This window comes from Streptopelia decaocto, assembly GCF_964273445.1.
Source record: "Streptopelia decaocto genome assembly, contig: HAP1_SCAFFOLD_51, whole genome shotgun sequence".
Taxonomy (NCBI): domain Eukaryota; kingdom Metazoa; phylum Chordata; class Aves; order Columbiformes; family Columbidae; genus Streptopelia; species Streptopelia decaocto.
Genome location: NW_028117052.1, coordinates 185,135 through 191,134, shown reverse-complemented (window position 1 = coordinate 191,134; position 6,000 = coordinate 185,135). Strand labels below are relative to the sequence as shown.

The following is a 6,000-nucleotide window of genomic DNA, read 5'->3' as shown; positions in this document are numbered from 1 at the left end:
AAAGCTGTGACCAACAGACCCATGTCTTCACCAGTGACAGGCCAGGTGAGTCCTGAAGGCTGTTCTGGGCCAGAGCTGCAGGGAGCTGCTGCCCCTCTGCCTGCTCTGCGAGGGCAGGTGTGCTGCAGCTTGGCAGGGAGGCAGGCACTGCACCCAATGGACAGGTGTGAGGGAGGATGACTTGCAGGAAGGATCCTGCTCAGTTAAGAGTTGCTGTGTGAGCTTGGAGGGGATGGGACTGCAGTATCACCCTGTGTCCTTGGCACAGTGATTCCGCCTGGAGGCCCAAAAAGCTGCTCGTCCTCCTGCAGCTGCCTCCTGTGCCCAGAACAGTTCAGAGCTCCTGCAACACCAGCAGCACAAGTGGGGCCAAAGCAGAGCTGTCCTGGCAGAGCTCCTGGGAGAGCAAGCAGCCACCTACCTCACCCAAGCTGCTGCTGGAGCCCATCCCCAGCCAGGAGCCCAGGGGCAGTGGGGAGAATGCTGAGACCCTGGAGAGGGACTCCTGCAGCAGCGGTGCTGCCAGCCCAATGCACAGCACAGCGGGGATCTGCCCAAAGCATCCCAGAAGGCCCAGGGTGGAACCAGCAGCTTCTGCACCTCTCAGGAAATGGACTGTGGCATGGACCTTCCTACTGGCTCCAGCACCAAGATGGCTGCACCCAAGACTCCAAATTGGCAAAATTGAAATCCTCCCTGTTGGCCAGCACTGCTCTGGAGCTGAACATCACCATGTCACCACCACCAGCCATGAAGCTGGTGCTTTCTACCAAAAAGTGAGTCTGAGCTTCTGCCTGGAGTCTTTGACAGGTGCCTTATGTCTTCTGAGCTGGAGATTGTGTTGGGGAGAGTGTAGACTGGATGCTGGGTGTCTTGCTAAGCTGGAGGCAGACAGGGAGAGCCCCTCAGCCCCAGGGCTGCAGCAGTTGCTCTGGTTTGGGGTACAGAGCCAGGTCCCTGCTGTTGTTCCCATCCCTGATTAAGGCTGGAGAAACGCCTCCTGTCTTCTTGCTCAGGACAGAGGGGCGGCTGTGCCAGTCCCTGGAGCGGGGTGGCCTCACCAATCTTCTCTGAGTGTCTTGTCCCCTGGGGCGATGGGAGCAGGTGACTCCCCAGCTGGAGGCTGCAGAGTCTCCTCCTCCCCACACAGGGGCTGGGACCGGCCCTATGGGTGCCGCTGTGCAACCAGGGCTCAGGACAGTGCGCTGGGGTTTCTGTTTAAATTTCCTTCCTTCCTTTTTTTCATTTCTGCTTCTAAGAGAAAACACTTCTGATTTGTTGACCACCCCCCACTTTCCTCTCCCCTTCTGTGTCTTTACCCTTCCTTTTTCTCTGGGCTCACCTTCTTGTTTTCTTCTCTTGGCTTATGAAAACCTCTTTTCTTTAGATCACCAAGTTTGTTGTTTTTTTCTTTTTCATGTCAATAACTGCAGCGCAGCATCCTGTGGAAGGTGAGCAGAAGTGACCATTGCACACCACCTCATTCACAACTGGCCAACCACAGCTACCCCATGGACACCACCCACCCCAACTCCTTGGCCTTTTGGCAAGTCGAGGTAAGTGGTGCCAGTCACTCCCAGGCTCCTGCACGGCAGCAAGGCCAGTAGTCCACGAGGCAACTGTCTGACATGGCAGGTGGCCTGGGGTAGTGATTTCAGCAGCCACCTGTCCTGTTCTCTTGGATTGGCTAAGATGGTGGCAGTTGGGTGCTGTGCTTGTGCACTGTGGAGTGTGGAGGAAGAGGGGGGCTCCTGCTCCTGACCTGGCCTTCAGATCATGTCAGCCTCTTTTCCTGTTCTGCAGGCTGTCCTCATCTGCTCTCCATTGGCCAAATCATGAAAAGCCGACCTTCAGCTTCATCCTCAGCTCAGCCCTTTGGCTCCCAGCCTCCCCGTGACCAGCTGTTCCACTGCCCACCCTTTACACCACCTTCCTCCCTGAAGCAGCGAGAAGGAGCCCAGCCAGGTCACCCCTGGTTCCTCCAAAAAGTGTCAGTGTAAGCAGCACCGTGGAGCAGACAGCAGCCCCTGTGCTCTGGCTGGGAAGGACAAGGATCAAGTCTCCAGCCCCCAGGGAAGAAGAAGAAGTATCTCACAGGAGGGCTCAGTGTCCCCTGCGGGGAAGGAGGTGGCAGGCAAGGGTCCCAGCGGTGGCAGGGAGGCACCCAGCTGTCAGCACCCGAAGATCAGGCCCGTGGTGCAAGTGTCAGGCCCCAGGACCTGTCTGGACACAGGGCCCATCTGCCCCCTCAAGAGGAAGAAAAAGAGGAGATGGAGGAGACTTAAGAGTGCTGCTCAGGGTTAGAATTAGGTTTAGCATTAGGGTTACAGATTGTGGGTAAGGGATAGAATGAGGGCTTGGGTTTAGGTTTAGTGTTTAGGGTTTGAGTTAGTGATAGGGTTAAAGTTAGGTTTATGGGTTAGGATTAGGATTAGAGCTACAGTTTGCTGTTAGGTGCTAGGGTTAGACTTAGGGTTAGATGAGTGTTAGGGGTTAGTGAAGAGTATTATGGTAAGTAGTTAGGGATAGGGGTAGGGACAGAGTTAAGGTTGGGTTTTGGCTAGAAGTAGGTTTATGGTTTAGGTTTAGAGTTAGTGTTAGTGGTTAGGATTAGGGTAGGGTTAGGGTTGAGGAATTGGCATTGTAGTTAGTGATAGGGTTTGGGGATAAGGGAAATGGTTAAATTTTGGGTTTGAGGTTAGGATTAGGGGTCTGGTAGTGTTTGGAATAGTGGTTAGGGTTAAGAGTGTTAGAGTAAGGGTTGGAATTTGGGGTAGAGCTGGGGTTAGAGGTTAGGACCAGGATCAGAATTTTGCCTAGGGTTATCATTTGTTGGTGATTGTTTCTTGGCTAGCGTGTATTAGTTAGGTTTAGAGTTAGGATTAGTGTTTAGGGTTAGGTTTCAGTGTTAGGGTTAGGGGCTAGGGTTAGAGGATATGTTAGGCTGAGAATTGGTGCTACAGGTTAGGAGTAGGTTTGTATTAGCGTCAGAGGGGGCTAGTGTTTCATCAGATGTAGGGATAGGGCTTTGGGTAAAGCACAGGGTCAGGATTAGAGTTACCAGTTAGGGATTAGGATTAGTGTTAGGTTGAGATAAAGTGTAAGATGAGACTTAGATACAGGTTAGGGGTTTGGGTGTAGAGTTAGAGTTAGTATTAGGTAAGGTTTCAGGTTAGGTTTAGATTACAGGTAGGTTTAGGGGTTAGGGTTATAGTTAGGATTAGGGTTTGCGATTAGGGTTAGTGGTTAGTTTTCGAGTTCTAATTAGAGGTAGGGTTAGACTTAGCCTTTGGGAAAAGAATTAATTTTAGTTGTAGGGATAGGATTTGGGTTAGTGTTAAGGTGTAGGGGTTATTGTTAAAGTAAGTATGAGGTTTAGAATGAGGCTTGCAGGCTAGGGTTGGGGTTAAGTTTTAGGAGTTAGGTTTAGAATAAGTGTTAGGGGTTTGTTTTTGTGGTTAGAGTTAGAAGTAGAGTTAAGGATAGGGTTATAGTAAGCCGTTAGGATTTAGGGTTATGGTTATAGTTAGGCTTAGGGTAAGATTAGGGTTATTGTTAGGGTTTGGTGTTAGGGCTTTGGTCAGGGCTAGAGTTAGCATTAGGTTTCAGGTTTAGTCTTAGGGTTAGGATTTCCAGTAAAGGTTAGAGTTAGGGTAAAAATTAGGGCTTAATTTAAGGGTTAAGTTAGGGTTACATTTAGAGTTGGGGTTAGGATTAGGTTTAGCATTTAGATAAGGGCTAGGTTTTAGATAAGGTTGAGGGTTAGTGTTAGATAAGGTTTTGGGTTAGGGGCTAGAGTTAGGGTTAGAGTTTGGGATAGGCTTAGGGAACATGGTTAGGGTTAGTGTTTGGGGTTAAGGTTTTGAGTGAGTGTTATGGGTCAGGTTTTGGGTTAGAGTTAGTCTTAGAGTTGGGATTAAACTTTGGGCAAGAGGTTAGAGTATAGCGTTAAGGGTTAGGGTTAGGAGTTTGTATTTGGGTTATATGAGGTTTACGTTAGGGTTACGTGGTAGGGTTAAGGTCTAGGGTTAGATTTAGGGTAAAGGTAAGTGTTAGGAGTTACAGTTAGGGTTAGGCTTAGGAATTAGGGGGTGGGGTTAGATTTTGGTGTTAGGGGTTTGAGCTAGGGTTAGGGGGAATGGTTACATTTAGGGTTAGAAATAGGGTTAAACGTAGGGCAAGGGGTCAGAGTTAGGGTTAGAATTCCTGTGTTTGAGTTAGATGAGGTTTAGGATTAGGGGTATGTGTTAGAGTTAGGCTTTAGGGTTAGGAGTTATGGTTAGTGCTAGAGTTAGGAGCTAGGGATTAGTCTGAGAGGTAGGGTTTGAGGTTCGAGTATGTGTTTGCATTGGGGTTTGGGTTAGTTGTTCAAGTATTAGGGGTAGGATTTGATTAGTGTTGGAGTTCGAGAGTAGTGTCAGTGGAAGTGGTTAGGGTTAGGGGTTAGTTATAGGACGCAGGGCTAGGGTTAGAGTTATGTTTAGAGTCAGGGTTAGGGTTAGATTTAGGGGTAGGGTCAGGGTTTGATTAGGATTAGGGTTAGAATTAAGGTTAGGGCTTTTGGGTTTGGGTTAGGGGTAGAGTTTGGTTTTAGGTTGAGGCTTAGATTTGTGATTACAGTAAGAAGGCTAAGCATTAGGTTTAGAGTTGGAGTTAGAGTTAGGGGTTTGCATTAGTGTTCCATTAGGGTGAAGAGAATTGGGTAGAATTTAGGGTTAGACTTAGGGTTGAGGGAGTAGCGTTAGTGGACATAGTTAGGAGTAGCTTAGGTGTAGAGTTGGGGCTTGGGGTAAGATTTAGGGGTTGGGGTTAGAGGTAGGGATAGGAAATATAATTAGGATTAGGGTAAGGGTTAGATTAAAGTTTACGGGTTAGGCAGTAGTGTTGGAAAAGGTGGTTAGGGTTAGGTTTTAGAATTCTGTTGGAGATAGGGGTTCGGGTTCATGGTTAGGGAGTAATGTTATTGTAAATGGTTAAGATTAGCATAGGAGATTAGGTTTAGGGGTGAGGCTAGAGTTAGGGTTAGAGTTAGGCTTAGGATTCTGTTTAGAGGTCAGGTTAGGGTTAGATTTCATGTTGGGGCTAGTGTTGGGTTAGGTTGGCTTAAGGGTTGTGGTTAAAGTTAGGTTAGTGATAGGGTTATGGTTAGGTTAAGGTGAGGGTTTAGGTTTAGTGTTAGGACTAGGTTTCAAGTTAGGGTTAGAGTTAGTATTAGGGTTTAAGCTTACCATTAAGGTTTTAGTTAGTGTTAGGAGTTAGCATTAGAGTTATCATAAGTGTTCGGTTTGTGTTAGGGAGCAGTGTTACGGTTAGTGGAACTGGTTAGGGTTAGGTAGAGTTAGTTTCAGGGTTTAGGGGTTATTGCTCGAGTAAGGGTGAGGTTTAGATTGATGGTTACTGGCTAGGGTTAGGGTTAAGGTTTAGGGCTGAGCTTTAGAGTCAGCTTTAGGGGGTTGGTGTTAGGCTTAGGTATTAGGGAGAAGAATTAGGATTAGATTGAAGGATAAATTATGGCTAGGATAAGTGGTTAGGACTCAGGTTTAGGGTTATAGTTCCTTTTAGGGTTAGATTAGAGTCAGTTATTGGGTAGCATTACCAGTTAGGGAGAAAGGTTAGAGTTAGGGTTTGATGTTAGCGTTAGATTTTGGGTTGGGGGTATTGTTAGGTTAGGGTTTGGATTTCTATTTATGTGATGTTAGTCTTAGGGTTAGAGTTAGGGGTTTGTCTTAAATTTTAGGATTAGATTTAGGATTAGTATTTAGGTTTACATTTAGGCTTAAATTTTAGGATTTGGTTCAGGGTAGTGGTTGGATTAGGGTTAGTGTTAGGGGTTCCGGAGTTGTCTTAGGGGTAGAGTTAAGTTTTGGGGTTAGATTTAGGGGTAGGGTTAGATTAAGGTTTAGGGTAAGAATCGGGGTTAGGGCATTGAATTAGTTTTAGAGTTAGGGCTAGAGGTTGGTCTTAGATTTAGCCTTTGCTTTAGGATTACAGTAAGTGATT

General features: G+C 47.2%; 1 long non-coding RNA gene across 1 annotated transcript; it reads left to right on the top strand.

Moving 5' to 3' along the window:
- The first annotated feature begins 722 nt into the window (after positions 1-722).
- LOC309451927 lies at positions 723-1,915 on the top strand. Its single transcript, XR_014186360.1, has 3 exons — positions 723-776; positions 1,434-1,556; positions 1,804-1,915. It is a non-coding gene; the product is annotated as an uncharacterized lncRNA (long non-coding RNA).
- The last annotated feature ends 4,085 nt before the right edge of the window (positions 1,916-6,000 follow it).